Consider the following 17972-nt stretch of genomic DNA (forward strand, 5'->3'; position numbering starts at 1 on the left):
TTTGCGACTGTTCCTTAAATGAGCAATAATATGCAAGTATTGTTATATACACAGAGGTGTACTGGCAAAGAATGAACTGAGTTGTCCTATAATCAATAATGGTAGCAACATTATAAACAGTTAACCTTTTTTTATTTTAAAAATATATGTTTAACTAAATGAAATACCAACTGTCAAATAATACACATGCCAACTAATGTTTACTATAACTTTAAGTTTTGAAGCAATGCACTATCCGCAACCTTTTTCATTTGATTGCTGTCCAAGTCTAAATGCCGCTGGATCGCAGCTCGACGTATGTGATCCAGTGAAACATTGCAGGTTGTACAAAATAGTTTGCCACCAGTAGAATGCAAAATTATTGTACACGATCCGCTGCAGTAATTATTGTAGATTTTTTTATTCATTTTGGACACTCGCAAAATGTTCACTCACTTAACAATATCAGTTGATCTCCTAGGATACTAAACCTGCCCTGGATGCCCATATCTACCAATTAGTGAGGAGACCCCAGAGTGGTTATTGGCTGCTGTTAAGTGTCAATCAATAAATCCTGCCCAGTTTACTTTTTGAAATTGAAACAAGCTTATAATCACATCAGGAACCTGGACCGATACACATAACTTAATTATAATAATAACCAGGATAAAATATGAAACACTGATAAAGGTGTGTTGACTGCTCTAAAACAGGTTCATTGCTGTGTCAAAACTTTAGGCTAATAAATGAAGAAAGACTTGTGTACCATAACATTATTGGGACCCCAAACATTTCCTCTGGGACCTTCAGTTATTTTAGTTGAGCGTTCTGGACCCTCTGGAGAGCCCTGACTCTATAGCTGAAGTTACAGGCAACCTCCAGGCAATCAAGGTTTATTAAAAAAAACATATATTACACTCATAGTCAGGATTCGGTCAATCACCGAAAAGGGTCTTTGCGCAAATTATTTTGATCAAACTGCGAAATGGAAAATATCAAACAAGCAAAGAGCAAAACGCAAAAGAAGAGTGACAGCTTCTTCGGTCTTTGATTAAAGCGATATAATCCAATTGGGAAATGTAAAATACCAAACAAGCGTAGAGTGAAACATAAAAGAGACAGCTTCTTCGGTCTTCCGTCTGCTGGAGGATCTCTGGAGCGCCTTTACAGTCTAATTGAATTTCAATTGTCTGACAGTTTATTCCTAATTCGGATGAATGACCCAAAGAAAAAAAGCTTTCTCTTCTAGGGATGTCACGGTATATCGGTTTTTAGTAAAAATTTTAATGTCGGACCTGGTCTGACATCAAACTGCAAAGGGTTAAACATTTAAGAAGCATACTTTTCTTTCTTTCTTTCACTTAAACAGTGATCAGTCAAACGCGGATTGACATTTGATTTTGCAGTTTAAATACTGTGTATGGGGCTCCCGAGTGGCACATCTGGTAAAGGCACTCCGGGTGGAGTGCAGGATGCGCTCTATAGCCTGGAGGTTGCCAGTTCGCGAGGTTCCCGAGTCAGCGTGGGTGTGGTAGCGGTGAGATGAGCCTAAAAATAATTGGATATGCCAAATTGGGAGAAAATAATTTTAAAAAATTGGCGATTACTAAATTTTAAAAAAATATATAAATAAAAGTAAATACTGTGTATGCAGTAGTCTTATAATATGAATAAAACAATACATTTTTAATTGTGTTTTTTTTTTCTCTAAAACTGTATTTTCTAAATAACATGGCGAGAACATGAATGTTATTTCAAACTCGCTTGGAGATTAATGTTTGAGATCATTATACTGCTAAATTGCTTACCACAACTCCTGAGAAGTTACTCCCAGACCCAAAACCTTAACTGTTTCAAGGTCTTTATATATTTTTTTGAATTCACTTGAAAGAGAAAGCTCAGTCATTTTTCAATTCTTTTTTTTTTCTTGTGCTTCACTTGTGTTTGCTACAATAAGCTTTGTTTTTGCAATGGCGAAACACAATGTTTGGGTCTGCTAGCACAGAAACATACAGTAGTTACACAATTCTATAGTTTTGGCAGGGAAAGAACTCATGTAGAAACAAGGCAGCAAAAAAGGAAGACTAGTGAAAAAGACAAAAAGCAAACAAAAACTCATATAAACCAGGTGAAGAACTCAAAAACCAACAACATGTGTAATAATTATATTTGAGTACTTATGTGTTTGTTTGTGGGTATGGGGATAGGGGTCAGGATCTTGACCTTGCTATAACTAAGAATTTCAGACCTTCACATAAAATAATTGACTACCTCTTGTCTAGGTTAAAGCAAGCTTGCTCACTCCACCCTCCCCATGTACCATAATTCCTCAACCAACTCCGAAATATGTCCTCATTCTTCATCAGCTGGATTTGTCTCACAGAATGCTACCTACTGTATTTGCGCTACAGTAGATACAGTACTTTACTTAACAAGCCATAAAGAACAATTACCTTTGTAGCTTTTCTAGTTTTAAGCACTAATAATAATATACTGCAATATGTTGCAACAAGTTCTCAAGCTACTTCTATTGTATTTTTCTCTTCCATCAAAAAAGCTATGGGGCTTTCACTATACAGTAGCACAGGCTAAATGTAAGTTCTGTAGGCCAGGAAGTTAAAAAAATATTGTGCACCTTTAAGCTTCACCATAAGGTGCCACAAAATTTAAGAAAAAACAAGACATGCTGCCTAATAAATGGTTCATTGCAGAAACTCAATTAAAATAAAATGCTCGGCAGTAACAAATAAAATACATACACTGTTAAGAGGATAAATGTAAAAAAAGTTAGACAATTATATGTGTCAGCATATGGCTTGCTTTTTACAGCCTTTGTAGAAAGTGTTCATTAACAAGAAGAGAATAATGGATAACGTACTGAAGTACAACTTTCAGACTATGCGAAGATGCTGCATGTTTGTCCTTAAGAACATGGCTAAAGTAACCCATGCAGACACTGAATGACCAGAAGATGCATTTTAATTGTTTCCATTGAAAATAGGATATCCTGGCCAAAAGCACAACGGGCAAACTATTCTTCAGTGTCCCTGAAGGTCAGTAACAATGAATAGAGGTTCTGTCAAAAAGCAAGAGGTCCCTGGCCACTGACCTGTGAAAACCAACCAGAGGTATTTTAAGCATTGGCAACTACAGCATGAAAGAAAATCCAGCAGCTCATGTATCTACAGCTATGGCCAAAAGTTTTGCATCACTCATAGAATTTTGCTTCATAAAGTCGAATGGAACTATTTTGATAAAAAAATAATTTGAAACTCCTTTGGCAATCATTTCTTCTAGATAATGAATATGAAATAAAGCATTCATACGCACCTTTTTTTTAACAATCTTTCTAATTTTAATGAAAATGTGTTTTGTGAAACTTTGTTTGAAACACACTAGAAACTGTAAACAAACAAACAAAAAAAAACACTGCTCTTCACTGACATTTTCCATTGCAGTGAAACAATCAAGATTCGTAATTCCAGTCAAAAGACAAATTGCAATAAACTCAGAACAGCTCTTTTGCAGAGAATCTTTCATTTTAATGTTGTATTAAAGCTTACAGAAGATATTGCAGATCCCATGTACTTCAGTAACAATCAATAGAAGCTATTCATTTTGCAGCAACTTTCTTTTGAGCACAAATTCTTTCCATATACGGTAGTTTCTACAGGTATTTTAATGTACTGTGATTAAAATACCTAAAAGTGACCATTTACAGTATACTCCCACGAGTACTGTGACAACTGTAGATGGTTTGTAGAAATAACAGCAAGGGGGAGGCTTGCTTTGGTACGATTTCCTAAAAATTTAACAACATTTTTTTTTTTTTTTTAATTATCAGGACTTAACTTGTGTTTTTTAAAACTCTCTTTGATATTTATAGAACGATTCAAGACATTTGTTGGATTCATGAATGAGTCTAGAACAGTTTCCTGAATATACAACTATTTCAATCCTAAAAACAGACATTCTGTAAAAATATAGTTCACCATCTCTAAAAACAAACTGTCCCACATTTTAAACAGTCTAGGACATTTGTAATTGCTCAATTCCAAAAGCAGCTTCTAAAACATTTTTTTAAATGTCACTCTTTCACTTTCCTCTTTACACTGCTCCAAGTCCTGAGCCCCTTTTAAGCATTTTGACAAAAGATACACACATTTATACATTCCTAAATCCAAAATGTCTCTGCACTTTAGAATTTATGCAAGTGATGCTTTACAGCAGCCACTAGGTTCTTTATTACAATAGCATATAATCCGCCTATTTTTGCTCTCCTGAGAGCCTGTCCAGCTACAGTGCCAACTACAGGGAAGTCCATGATGAGCTAAAGGTCATCAGATAAGTGTGAACGGAAACCTCAGGAAGAAAGATGCTTACCCAACCTGTAACTTCAGTTTCGTGCACAGGTAACAGAGAATAACTGTGTGTACTGTAGCCTATGTTGTTCAAAATACACTGATATCAGCTAATTTAAGACAATAATCAGGAATATTTTTTCAGTTTTCATATATTGGTAACTCCTACATATTGAATACAGTTCAACAGGTTTCAGCTACTATGGGTCAACACCATGAAGAAGCACAGTAGCCTTCTCTTATTTGTAGGCACATACAGAAGGACACGTCATATTCGATTTAATTGGTTCCAAGGGTCCACTGGGTATGAAAATATTGCACCTCAGAGAGAGTGGTTATACTACATTGCAGTTGCTTGAATAATGTCGGGACACAACAAATTAACAATGTCAGGTACATCAGTGTGTCTAAAACATATACTATACAAAGAAAATCAGTGAAAATAATTGTAAAACAAAGCACGGCAAGACAGTATTTGGCAATTTAGAAAACAGCATTGCAAAAACAGTGCTTTCTCAGCCCGTGCCAAAAGTAACCCGTCTGTGGAGGTCGGCAAAAAAATCTTGTTTCAGCTTTTTCACAGTACAGTTATTATAATAATATGTGTGGAATTATAATAATAAAATGGACATTAAATCAGGTTCCGTCTGTATCAACATGTGTAAATGACACAAGCCAGAAGTCCATCGGGCTAATACAGGGCACCTTGTCTTACAGCAGCGGATATGACAGATTCTACTGTACATTCGATTTCTGAAAACCTTTTAGATAAAGCCTTTTCCTTCCTACGCATGAATGCATGATGTCTTACTGATGAATGCTTTGAATGGAACATTCCACCTGCCTGTTGTTTGTACTTTTGTCCACATTACAGTATACCCTCTGGTGTTTTACCATCAGGACACACCTTTTCTATCAGGGTGGTGAGCTTCACCCATCACTACTAACTCATCTGGTTTGTTAGACACAACAGAGGTAAAGCCTGGAAGACACAGCATAGAAGGTCGGAAGTTCACAGTTCAGCATGTCAGGAGGGGGACTTAAAAGCGAATACTGTATCAGAAGTAAATGTGTGAAGCTCACATTAAAAATAAAGCCTTACATTCAAAGTATATGTTTTCACACATGAAGTCCACAACTGGGCAAGAATCTAGCAACTGGAAACATGATGAAAGGCTACTTCTCTGTATTTCAAATTCCATGGGTGATCTTATGACAATGACAAATAGCTCTGTATTCTGTAACACTAGACTTAATGTACATTTTTAAGAAACAATGGGTCGTTCCATGCTAAATACCGATCAACCAGTTCAGATATTTGGAAAGTAGTGGTAACCTACTGTCTCCCTCAGTGCCTATAGAAACCCTACACCCCCTTTCAAAATTTTCATATTTTGTTGCCTTATAGCCTGGAATTAAAATGCATTAAAATATTTTTTTTTTTCATTTATCTACACATCGTACCCCACAACTTCCAAGTGAAAATAATATTCTAGAAATTTGTAGAAAATTAATTAAAAATAAAAACTGAAATAGCTTGGTTGGATAAGTATCCACCCCCCTTGTAATAACAATCCTAAATTAGCTCAGGTGTAACCAATCACCGGCAAAATCACACACCAAGTGGCCTCCACCTGTGTTAAATTGTAGTGATTCACATGATTTCAGGACAAATTCAGCAGTTCCTGTAGGTTCCCTCTGCTGGATAGTGCATTTCAAAGCAAAGGCTCAACCATGAGCACCAAGGCGCTTTCAAAAGTACTCCGGGACAAAGTTGTTGAAAGGCACAGATCAGGGGATGGGTATAAAAAAATATCAAAGGCCTTGAATATCCCTTGGAGCACGGTCAAGACGATTATTAAGAAGTGGAAGGTGTATGGCACCACCAAGACCCTGCCTAGATCAGGCTGTCCCTCCAAACTGGATGACCGAGCAAGGAGGAGACTGATCAGAGAGACTACCAAGAGGCCAATGGCAACTTTGCAAGAGCTATAGGCTTTTATGGCCGACTGGTCAAAGTGTGCATGTGACAACAATATCCCAAGCACCCCACAAATCTGGCCTGTATGATAGGGTGGCAAGAAGGAAGCCATTACTCAGGAAAGCCCACCTTGAATCCCGTTTGAAGTATGCAAAAAAACACTCAGGAGATTCTGTAGCCATGTGGCAAAAAGTTTTATGGTCTGACGAAACTAAAATTGAACTTTTTGGCCTACATGCAAAGCGTTATGTTTGGCGCAAACCCAACACAGCACATCACCATCCCTACTGTGAAGCATGATGGTGGCAGCATCATGTTATGGGGATGTTTCTCATCGGCAGGGACTAGGGCACTTGTCAGGATAGAAGGGAAAATGAATGGAGCAAAGTACAGAGAAGTCCTTGAGGAAAACCTGCTGTTCTCTGCAAGAAAGCTAAAACTGGGATGGAAGTTAACCTTTCAGCATGACGATGACCCAAAGCACACAGCCAAAGCTACACTGGAGTGGCTAAGGAACAAAAAGGTAAATGTCCTTGAGTGGCCCAGTCAGAGCCCTGACCTAAATCCAATCGAAAATTTGTGGCATGACTTGAAGATTGCTGTCCATCAACGCTCCCCAAGGAACTTGACAGAGCTGTAATTGCTGTCAAAGGTGCTTCCACCAAGTATTAACTCAGGGGGGTGGAGACTTATTCAATTATGATCTTTCAGTTTTGTATTTTTAATATATAAGTGGAAAAAAATCCTCATTTAAATGCATGAAACTGAGACACTGACACAACAAAATGTGAAAAAAGTTTAAGGGGGTGTAGACTTTCTATAGGCACTGTATTTGCTTACATTTGAACAGCATTTTCATCAGGTAGGGTAATCACAGTGACAAGTGTGGTACACCAAAGGAAAGTGTTTTATATATATATAAAACTTTTAAATCATCAAAACACATCTCAAAATAAGGCAAAATGCAGCATGACACTGTATTTAATACTTTAAGAGATGTTGTAAGTCAACATTTATACAGAGATCAGCTGAAGGTTCAATTACTTCCGGATTGGCTAGAAAATAAACCACCCTGAAGTCTGTGCGCAGTGAAGTATAGAAATATTTCAGTTTTGAGGTGCTTGATAATGGAATAGTAAAACAATATTAACCTTGTCTTTCTCCATGGATATTGTGCAGAAAAGCACCACTAAGTTAAAGTTATTGCCTTTCATATGTAAATATCTGTTAATGTCTATATATGTGTACAGAGGTCGCGTTAACGCAAAATAAATCTATTGAACGGAAAAATATTTTGTCTTGCGTTACGGGACGCACAGAATGGGAAAGGGACACAGACATGCATATTTGCAGTAATCTATTACACTGCAACAAAATGACGGTAAAACACTTGTTTAAAAAAAAAATGTTCTGCAATATAACCGCACTGATAAAGGTACACTCCAGTCCTGTAGGTGGAAGCAATATGCCTCATATTTGGCTTACGCAGCAATATTAAGGCTATTTACTTTTAGGCCCTGTCCACACTACATACTCTTGGAGGAGTTGGAGTCTCATGTGGTTTCTCAGGCTGCTGTTGCAAAAAAAAGTTGGTGTGATTTTATTATTTTTCATTTCATGTAGAAATAAAAAACAGCAATACATTTTGTTTAGGAACTATATATTTTTACTTCTCCCGAGGCATCCGAATAAATTGTACCAGACTCTGTGTGTATGTGTGTATGTGCGTATGTGTGTATATAATATATATATATATATATATATATATATATATATATATATATATATACATACATATACACACACACACATTCTATTATTATGATTATTAATACTATTACTATAGTTAGTAGAAGTAGTAAGTCACACAACACAACAATGTATGGTGATACGCCCATGAGTTCCCAAAGAGAAATAGTGATTCACCCCTGCCTGACCAGGCTCATACAGTACAGCAACAAGTGCATGTGGGAAGGGGAGGAGGTGAGGTCAGTTAGCCCAGATGTACTCTAGACCCAAACAGGTACACTGGGCTAAACAAAAAAGCACAGCAAAGATGCATCTCATAAAACACAGCCACATGCCTTTGAACAGTCATGTTTGGTCTGTAAATAGCAATATATGACTGTGTTATCACTTTTAAATAGGCAGAATGTGAAACAGCATCAAGGATCAATTACATCAATAAAAGTTTACTCTTTTTTTTGGTGAAGTTACTTTAAATAAAATGGTAAAGCTAGGATTGTACTGAAAAAGAAGTGCTGCAAACTAGGTTGCTGAACATCCCATAAGGTGGGGCAAATGAGGTTGTATTTGTAGATATAGGGCTTATTTACATGTAATCAAAAATAACTGGTTGGGTTGGAGGTAGGGACCAAGGCTGACTGCAATAATTCACATGCCAATAGAAGGCCACAGTTTGTGTGGCCTAATTTCCATTAGCATAGTTGTAGTCAAATTAGGATCCCATGTTTCTGTATACAGTACGGGTACTGTAATACAGAACCAACACAAACACTGTTGTATGGAATTGTATGATTTATGACAAATTACTTTGATTACCACATATTTCCATTGTCATTCTAATTTGCATAGCATGACACCTGATGCTGAGAAGACCTTGGTAATACCAACTACTGTATTAAAACACTGAATTAACTTTAAACAACTTCATATTCAAACTGTCAAAAGCAGGAACAAAATATAACACTTTCTGAGAATGTATGTATTTATTATCCACCTATTATTCAGAATTTATTTACCACAGTGGGTCAAATTAGCTATTGAGTAATTGAGAATAGGAAAACACTTTAAAATATCTATTTTACCTTTGCAAAAAAACCAAAACACACATTTATATATATATATATATATATATATATATATATATATATATATATATATATATATATTAAATACAACAGTAATTCTTATGAATTTATATATTTAAATAAATATATATCTATTTAAATACAACAGTATTTCTTAGGAATTACAGGGAATAACACTGTAATACATGGTTCTGGTAGAAGTCCCACCAAAAGTTCCTGAAGATAATGCAGGTTATCCAGATAAGTTGAAAAAGGGTGGTTGAAAACCCCTCCCACATGTACATTACAGACAGACCACAATAAATCCTTCCTTGAAGGACCATCATTTTAGACCAGTAAGTCATACTTAACATGATAATGACATCATCTAACCAGTGTTTCATGACTTGAGAACATTGTTTATACATCTGAAGGCCACAACAGGTTTTTTTTTTTTTTTTTTTGCGATTCTCTACATTCCAGAACCATAAAGATCCTGAAAGTTCAACATCTGCATAATGAATATTTAAAATCCAAGTCTAAACTCTTGAGGCTTCTCATTCCACCCTCAACTCTATCAGGTCTGCTTTTCTGTGTCTGGAAACATTACAATCATCCTCCATTTTCTAGTGAGGTCCACTGTCACAAAACTTAACCAAGCCTTCACAAGTGAATAAACATATCCTAAGATTGTCTGCCCTTGTGGGATCTGCAAGCTCAAGACAACATCAAATACAAATCTTAAGTCCACCCTTGTTTCATGAATCTTGAGAATTTCTGTCTCACTTCAGGCTCTCCCCTAAGACTGTCTGCTGTGCTTTCCTCCATTTTATGGTGAAGCCCACAATGACATACCTGACTTTAGCTCTGGCAGCACAAACATCCAAACCCCAGCCAGCAGCAGAATAAAAAGAAACCAACTGCAGTTCAAGACCACCCCACCTCCCCCACTCCCCCAGAAAACGGGGAGCTTCCAGACAAGCACGTTAAAAAAAATCCAGCCTTTATGGTTTTAACAGAGTAAGGTGGTCCAACGCGAGCTGCAAAAACCTGGACAGAGCTTTTAATTGAGTAAGTCTGGACTTGGACCAGAAGCAGGCTGTCGTTAATGGAGGCTCAGCTCTGACTGGCGCTGGGAGAAGAGAGCTAAGCGTGCAATGGCTTCTCTTTCCAATCTAGCTAACAAGAAAACAAGACATTCCGTGATCAGACCTACCTAAATAAACCCTCCTGGGGATCAGATCGCAAACTCAAGCTCTAGGGAGGTCGAATTCCGTGTCCCGATCTCCAAAAGAATGTACAAATAAAGGGGTGGTTGAAAAAATAAAGAGGTCACGATCTGGCTGGCTCTACGTGTCTGAGTGCCAGAACGGAGAAGCTTTCTTTTCTCTCTCTCTCTCTCTCTCTCTCTCGCTCGCTCGCTCGCTCTCCCTCTCGTTCAGTGATCCAAGTCTTCACGACTGGTCCTAAACTAAAAAAAAAAAAAACCTTCAGCTTCTTCCAGCTGATTACACAGACGCTGTCCAGATTGCACAACGTCTTGCTTAAATGGATCATTAACAAAGCCGAGATCTTAACGTTTTGGTTTCACGTTTTACTTACTGGTTTGTCCAGAAAAAGCTATCTTACAAAAGTTGTTTTGTGTCTCATGCGTGTGCCCGGTCTACAGGGTGATCGCCATCTTTCCTGCTTCTCCTTTGCTGCAGCTGCAGATGACCTGAGATCCTCTCTCTGAATAATGAGCAACCAGAGACAAGGAAGACAATCTGCAAAGCAGGCAACACAAAGAAGTTTTGGAGACAAGCAAGCACCAGGGGGTGCACAAGAGTTTGCAATGGTGATGGAATGGACAATGTGGTGTATCCAGAAGCCTCTTAGATTGCAATCAACCCCAATTAAACAGAACATCTTTCAGCCTGGATAGACTTCTTTATGAGAAAACATTCCAGTATATCTAAGTTTAGAAATTTGGACTATGCTTAAAAAACATCGTTTGGGCACCCTTAAAAGTATCAATATCCCTTTTTTGCAAAGACCATAACCTAAGCAATACTGGTCACATGCAACCAAAGAAAACCAGAATCAGTTTCTTGAGGTTCAAGAGGGGGTGATTATTTATTGGGGCGTGTCTGTCTCTTTTAATGGTTAAGAAGTAGATGTGTTTGTCTTAATCATCTCAAAACACCTTTATTTTAAAAAAAGCCAATATGACCCAAAATGTTTTAATTAAGTCAGCTTCACTGTGTGCTCCACGTGTGGCCATGTTGGATTTCTTCAATCAGTTTATTTATATAACCAGGTAGAAACCATTCCAAACAAAGCTGTCATTTATAATGGTTAATAATTATGTCTAAGATAGTCCAAAAAGCTGTAGTAGTACAGTAAGTATATAATGTACAGTTAATTTACAGTACATTAAAATAATAGCTAAATATGACACATGCAATCATTTAACCCCCATTATGTCATGCAATTGATAATAGTTCTACACAGTAAAATAAAATGGATTAGAAAACGATTGAGTATCATCAGCCAATCAGCATCCAGCTCTAGCAGGCTTCTATTAGACAGTAGATGCCTACTGGAACGTTACTGCATCACAATTTTTTTTCTCTAATTGTGTATGTGATCCTTTATGAACATTTTTGGGACTATTTTCCTAAAACTTTTCCCAGCACAAGGGTACCCTACAAATCATTTCAAGTTCAACCTAAATGTAGGTTTTAAAGTGTGGGTCGACACGCTTTGACAAAATGCATGATGGGCATTCGTAAGTGGACGAAGTAACACACAGCCATGCCTGCGTGAAGGTCTCACTTCCACAAGGAACATTTCTGTTTATTCTGTTTAGCCAAGAGCCAGATTGTAGCAGGGATGAAGAAAAATTTGCTCTAATCAACATTTGGGCCAAAGATTCAATCCAGAGAAGTTTCTCAAAAATCAGTGTGAAATCACGTAGCCAACCTGCATAACACTCGGTCGTAACCCGGGTAGGGTCTGACCCGGGTAGAGCATGCCAGTGTGAAAGGGGCTTTAGATTACATTTTGAGTATGAGGATTGAAGTATGATCCACCTCATCTCAGTACACTATGAAGAAAAGTGTGTGTGTGTGTGCTTCAACTTATTAAATGTGTACAAGAATCATATGCTAGAGCTCTTTCCACAAACCCATAACTCAAAAGTTCCAGGCTAGCATAGTTCATGAATATCAAACTGTATTTTATTTATGCTAAAAGTTCTCTTAATGTTTTATGATGTTTGCAATCATTCTGAGAACCATTGAGAATTGTTGCTAATACCTTAAACACCATAAAACAGAAGAGAAATGTAAAATGACACGTGACGCTTCTTAGTCTATATATAAGTCATGAGTTAAAGCTTTGGGAATCCATCTAGATCACTTTGTCCTCTTAGATGCTTCTTATAACCATCACTGTGATTGATACAAGTCCTAATAGTTGACTTGTTTTCTTCAACAAATACAAAACAGTGTCATTTCTGAACAAAAGCTTTTAAATGACAAGACTGGAAGTCCCCAAATAATCCTTAAATTTGTCACTGGTAGCAAAACACTTAAAATCCACCTCTAGGAGGAAACTCCCTCATTGAATTTGAAATATTTGCCTTTTTTTCATATCTCTCTGCCCAATGCATTTCAATAGAACTTTTCAACAGTCTCTGATGTGACTAAAATTGTCATGACACAAACTCAAAGTGTCTCTGAAATTGGCAAGCTATCTAAAAAGTCTTTGATTTCAATATTTCGTATGTCACTGAGAGATTGTTTTTTTCTGTCAATGTTATACTGCCTGTTGTTCCACTAGTTATGCTAAAGGCCATCTCTAAAAATGTATGCTTTGGTTTCAACAATACTAATTGCCATGCCAGTCTTTTAGTAAACTACAGGTCTTAACCACAAATCTTTTACTTAAAGTTGGATTTGTATGAAATATGTATAGGTTGTTGTTTAGGGGTGGAAAGAAAAACATTCACAGAAGAAAAATCCAGAATAAAATTGGTCATCTTAAAACATATTGTTCTCCTTTAAGAATTGTGATGTCACTTGCAGCGTGGTTTCAAGAATGTGGATGGGACTCTTGATTAGTCATAAATAAATGGTTATTTCAACTTTTTTTAAGTGGTACCAGTAATTGTATTTTTAAGTTCTTGACTTACGGTTACAGCGTTTCAATATCAGGCTTCAATAATGTTCTGTTGTATAAGAAAGCTAACCTTTAATAGGGTTGTTCATAAAAAGACCCTGAGTAAAGTTTATTGTAGTAAATTTGCATGAATGTACTTATTACATTCAGACATTAAAGTATATCACATTTTTAACATGCTTTACTAATATTCCCATCAACTTTATTCATGTTTTTGTCATTTTAATAACCTAGGTACATTGTTAGGTTTATCCTGATCAGAGCAGGGTTCTTTTGTTTTTCAAAAGATTATGCTGGTACAAGAGTCTGAAATTCTGGTTGTAAAGCTGGTTTTACTGGTTCAGAAAGAAAGAAACATTCCTTTCAATGACCCATGACAAGTGTTATACTGGAGCAGTGGTGCACACACTGAAACGCTGTAAACATGTACTAGAGGTTTATTTGCATGATGCACATCCATACAAATACGATAAACAGCACATCCAGTTCCCAGCACTAGAATTTTCAGAATGGAGATTCATTATCCTGTACAATGTCTCATTTTCAAGAAACACAGTATCACAATCACTGAAAGTGTAATGCTTTAATTTAACCAGTCCTTTATCTGTTCTTTCCAGCTATGTTTTCACAATGCTTTATATTTTAAATTGGATGATTATTTAATTGTCATGTAGGGCCTCATTCCCTGAACTTGTTCTACACTATTCATTTTGTGATCATTTCAGTATTTTGTGGTTGGATTAAACATGGGTTTTACATCAACATTGTGCACATATGAATTTGATTAGGTTTTTTTGTGTAGAGTAATAACTTCATGTTATTATTCCAATGGACGGTAGCTCATGATAATAACATCATGTTCTTGTTCATTAGGTTTTCTTTACATGAAAACCAGAGGAACTTTGGTCAAATTTGCCATGTCTCTTAGCTGGTATCTATGCAAAAATATAGACTGGTCTATACAAGAAAAACGATTTATGTTTTACTTAAAACAGTCTCTTGTCATACTGTTCACATTTATTATAAAACTAGTGTGAACAGTTTTAAATACAATATATATATATTATACTTATAAACTGATATCATATTAATAAAATGCTGTGAAATCAAAGTGATTGCATTTACTCCTATGGTGGTTTACCTCACTTTCGTATTTGCGTCCGTGGTAAAGGTATTTATAGTATTGTATTATTTATTTATTGACAGGTAAGTGACTTAAGATGTAATTTATTGTTTTATCCTTCCTGTTTGATGTTTGCAATAATTCTGAGTGGCTCTGACTGCTAATGATCCAATATTGAATTATAGTGTCTGAAGATTCATAGCTGCCTGCTTCTTTAGAGTACTTCTTGATTCAAATTAAAAAAAAAAGGTGGCAGCAGCAGTTAGGTCATTGCGTCATGATTGTAAATGTCATAAAAAGGTAAGGGAACTGTGAATAAAAATAAAAGCAAAATTACATTTGAAGCTGCTGACACTAAAATATTTTACAATTAGAACTTACCCATACTTTTTAGACTTGTCAAGGCAATAGACATTTAAAGTTCCAGAAATCCATATACACCAGGCATAGAGTAAGAGTTCCTTTTTTTTAATGCTTTACCATGGTTTCCCATACTTCACAGTGATTTACCATGCTTGATTGTAAATTACCTTGCATTACTGCTAGAGATGTGCAAAGTTTGTACTGTACTGGCTATCCAAAATAGTGTAATATTTTTAATTGAAACACAACCAGGTATGGTAATAGATAATTTTGAACCAAAAGACATATTTCCTTATTGCGCTATCAACACACATTGAAACCACATGACAGCCATTCACTTCATTCACAATTACATTTTCAAAATATGATGATTGTGCATTATTTAGTTAGTGTGAATAGGGTATTAGTTTCTAATTACATATCTTTCATATATTTTTAAACAGTCTTTGTATATGACATTTTTATATTGCACTCTTATATGTGTATACGATCATATTGGTAAAACAAGAGCCAAGGTTTATTTAACTTTCTTTTGTTATATTAGAATGGTCATGTTTACATACACACTTTGCTTCTGTAAACCATCTCAATATGCTGAAATTCTCATTGATTATTAAGGGATTAATGGAACATCGTCAAATGAAAGCAGACAAAATACTGTCATTACCAACGTTTTCATATATTTAAATAATTTTTCTCCCTTGAAGTAGGTGGGAAATGTAAATATATAGACAGGTAGGTAATACATATCTACAGTATATATCATCATCAGCCTTTTTCAGTCCACTGCTGGATGAAAGCCTCCCCAAGATTTTTCCACAAAAGCCTCTCTGCTGCGTCCCTTATCCACTCTTCCTGGAGATCTTCTTCTTGGCCACTTTATATCTCTTGGGATCCAGTCTAGTATCTCCTTGGTCCAGTGATGGCCTGTTCTTCATGTATATATATATATATATATATATATATATATATATATATATATATATACAGTGCCTTGCGAAAGTATTCGGCCCCCTTGAACTTTGCGACCTTTTGCCACATTTCAGGCTTCAAACATAAAGATATGAAACTGTAATTTTTTGTGAAGAATCAACAACAAGTGGGACACAATCATGAAGTGGAACGAAATTTATTGGATATTTCAAACTTTTTTAACAAATAAAAAACTGAAAAATTGGGCGTGCAAAATTATTCAGCCCCCTTAAGTTAATACTTTGTAGCGCCACCTTTTGCTGTGATTACAGCTGTAAGTCGCTTGGGGTATGTCTCTATCAGTTTTGCACATCGAGAGACTGAAATTTTTGCCCATTCCTCCTTGCAAAACAGGTCGAGCTCAGTGAGGTTGGATGGAGAGCATTTGTGAACAGCAGTTTTCAGTTCTTTCCACAGATTCTCGATTGGATTCAGGTCTGGACTTTGACTTGGCCATTCTAACACCTGGATATGTTTATTTGTGAACCATTCCATTGTAGATTTTGCTTTATGTTTTGGATCATTGTCTTGTTGGAAGACAAATCTCCGTCCCAGTCTCAGGTCTTTTGCAGACTCCATCAGGTTTTCTTCCAGAATGGTCCTGTATTTGGCTCCATCCATCTTCCCATCAATTTTAACCATCTTCCCTGTCCCTGCTGAAGAAAAGCAGGCCCAAACCATGATGCTGCCACCACCATGTTTGACAGTGGGGATGGTGTGTTCAGGGTGATGAGCTGTGTTGCTTTTACGCCAAACATAACGTTTTGCATTGTTGCCAAAAAGTTCGATTTTGGTTTCATCTGACCAGAGCACCTTCTTCCACATGTTTGGTGTGTCTCCCAGGTGGCTTGTGGCAAACTGTAAACGACACTTTTTATGGATATCTTTAAGAAATGGCTTTCTTCTTGCCACTCTTCCATAAAGGCCAGATTTGTGCAGTATACGACTGATTGTTGTCCTATGGACAGAGTCTCCCACCTCAGCTGTAGATCTCTGCAGTTCATCCAGAGTGATCATGGGCCTCTTGGCTGCATCTCTGATCAGTCTTCTCCTTGTATGAGCTGAAAGTTTAGAGGGACGGCCAGGTCTTGGTAGATTTGCAGTGGTCTGATACTCCTTCCATTTCAATATTATCGCTTGCACAGTGCTCCTTGGGATGTTTAAAGCTTGGGAAATCTTTTTGTATCCAAATCCAGCTTTAAACTTCTCCACAACAGTATCTCGGACCTGCCTGGTGTGTTCCTTGTTCTTCATGATGCTCTCTGCGCTTTAAACGGACCTCTGAGACTATCACAGTGCAGGTGCATTTATACGGAGACTTGATTACACACAGGTGGATTCTATTTATCATCATTAGTCATTTAGGTCAAAATTGGATCATTCAGAGATCCTCACTGAACTTCTGGAGAGAGTTTGCTGCACTGAAAGTAAAGGGGCTGAATAATTTTGCACGCCCAATTTTTCAGTTTTTTATTTGTTAAAAAAGTTTGAAATATCCAATAAATTTCGTTCCACTTCATGATTGTGTCCCACTTGTTGTTGATTCTTCACAAAAAATTACAGTTTCATATCTTTATGTTTGAAGCCTGAAATGTGGCAAAAGGTCGCAAAGTTCAAGGGGGCCGAATACTTTCGCAAGGCACTGTATATATATATATATATATACAGTACTGTGCAAAAGTTTTAGGCAGGTGTGAAAAAATGCTGTAAAGTAAGAATGCTTTCAAAAATAGACATGTTAATAGATTATATTTATCAATTAACTAAATGCAAAGTGAGTGAACAGAAGAAAAATCGAAATCAAATCCATATTTGGTGTGACCACCCTTTGCCTTCAAAACAGCATCAATTCTTCTAGGTACACTTGCACAAAGTCAGGGATTTTGTAGGCATATAGTCAGGTGTATGATTAAACAATTATACCAAACAGGTGCTAATGATCATCAATTCAATATGTAGGTTGAAACACAATCATTAACTGAAACAGAAACAGCTGTGTAGGAGGAATAAAACTGGGTGAGGAACAGCCAAACTCAGCTAACAAGGTGAGGTTGCTGAAGACAGTTTACTGTCAAAAGTCATACACCATGGCAAGACTGAGCACAGCAACAAGACACAAGGTAGTTATACTGCATCAGCAAGGTCTCTCCCAGGCAAAAATTTCAAGGCAGACAGGGGTTTCCAGATGTGCTGTCCAAGCTCTTTTGAAGAAGCACAAA

General features: G+C 36.7%; 1 protein-coding gene across 6 annotated transcripts in view; it reads right to left on the reverse strand.

The window, feature by feature from the left end:
* LOC117962965 (zinc finger protein 462-like) overlaps positions 1-11032 on the reverse strand; it is a 50566-nt gene extending 39534 nt beyond the window's left edge. For 3 of the 6 annotated variants that reach the window (XM_059023471.1, XM_059023464.1, XM_059023456.1), the window contains exons 1-2: positions 10734-11031; positions 10348-10602 (exon numbers count right to left, since the gene is read on the reverse strand). The gene's annotated coding sequence lies outside the window, so the exon portion shown is untranslated. The other 3 variants (XM_059023469.1, XM_059023457.1, XM_059023461.1) reach the window with 3 other exon arrangements.
* Positions 11033-17972: the final 6940 nt, after the last annotated feature.

Source organism: Acipenser ruthenus, chromosome 1, assembly GCF_902713425.1.
Source record: "Acipenser ruthenus chromosome 1, fAciRut3.2 maternal haplotype, whole genome shotgun sequence".
NCBI lineage: Eukaryota > Metazoa > Chordata > Actinopteri > Acipenseriformes > Acipenseridae > Acipenser > Acipenser ruthenus.